This window comes from Lucilia cuprina, chromosome 4, assembly GCF_022045245.1.
Source record: "Lucilia cuprina isolate Lc7/37 chromosome 4, ASM2204524v1, whole genome shotgun sequence".
In the NCBI taxonomy this organism is placed as follows: Eukaryota; Metazoa; Arthropoda; class Insecta; order Diptera; family Calliphoridae; genus Lucilia; species Lucilia cuprina.
The window spans coordinates 14,362,897-14,364,080 of NC_060952.1; positions in this window are offsets into that span (position 1 = coordinate 14,362,897).

The following is a 1,184-nucleotide window of genomic DNA, read 5'->3' on the forward strand; positions in this document are numbered from 1 at the left end:
AATTATTAAATATTATAGAAACATAACATAAAATAGATTTTAAGATATAAAACATTAAACATTACCTTTTTTATCCAAATTTCTGCATTTTATTCCCAAATATAAATCAATTTTTTTATTTTAAATTATAAATTTGTTTTATTTTGTTTATTTTTGTATACGTCAACTATAATTACCAATTAATTGGTTGTGAACATCGAATTTAGTTCCTTTAACCGTAATTAAATTTTAAATAATTTTTTCAAATGATAATTGATTGCAGTGCTCAATATTTTATACTTTTAACAGTTTATCGGTCACAGCAACTAATATTAGATGTTCTTACGTATTAATCCTAAATAAAGGATGGTTGCTTTTACTGAATTAACAAATAAATATAATAACCGATACAATTCAGTTCAAATTATTTATTTGGAATTTGTTACAACCACAATTCGATTATTGTTATACTTTTTTAATACTGAATATAAAAAATCAGTTAATTATACAGTTTTTCTATAACAGGGATACAATTGTAATTAATTTAACTAAATATTTATAATGATAATCGATTTTCAAACGATCTGTTTTCTGTGTGTATTTTTAACAAAATTTGTATATGAACTTCATGTTTCTGAATATAATAAATATGTTTAAAATTCCACCATATATACAATTTTTTTGGTCGAAAACCTACAATATACATTATGGTGTTAGATAAAAACACGATAGTTTCGAACGGAAAGAGATAGAGAGTTCCGATTTTTAATAATTATTTCCCATATATAAATAAGCAATATCAATATATGAAAATCTATTAGTAGTTTACAGATCCTGTATCACTTTAGAAAAATAATTAAACTCTTGTCTTATAATTAAGCGATGAAATTTGAAATAAACTTCTTTACGAACTAAAATATATGTAAAAATTTATGACAATTGGCTCTTAAATAAGCTGCACTTCAGAAATTTATTTCAACGCTCATTACGGACTCTCAAAAATGTATAGCAATAGTTTTATAGGAACAGAAATCTTTGATGAGGATAACAGATTCAACACCCCAAATACATACAATACTTTGCGTCGAACTGCGACTGACAGCTACGCAACAAAAAAGAGATGCCCAATCGTTGCGTTGATAAAGTATGAAAAAAAAATAATTAAATAAGTTTAAATAATATAAAAAGTTCAATATTTAATATAA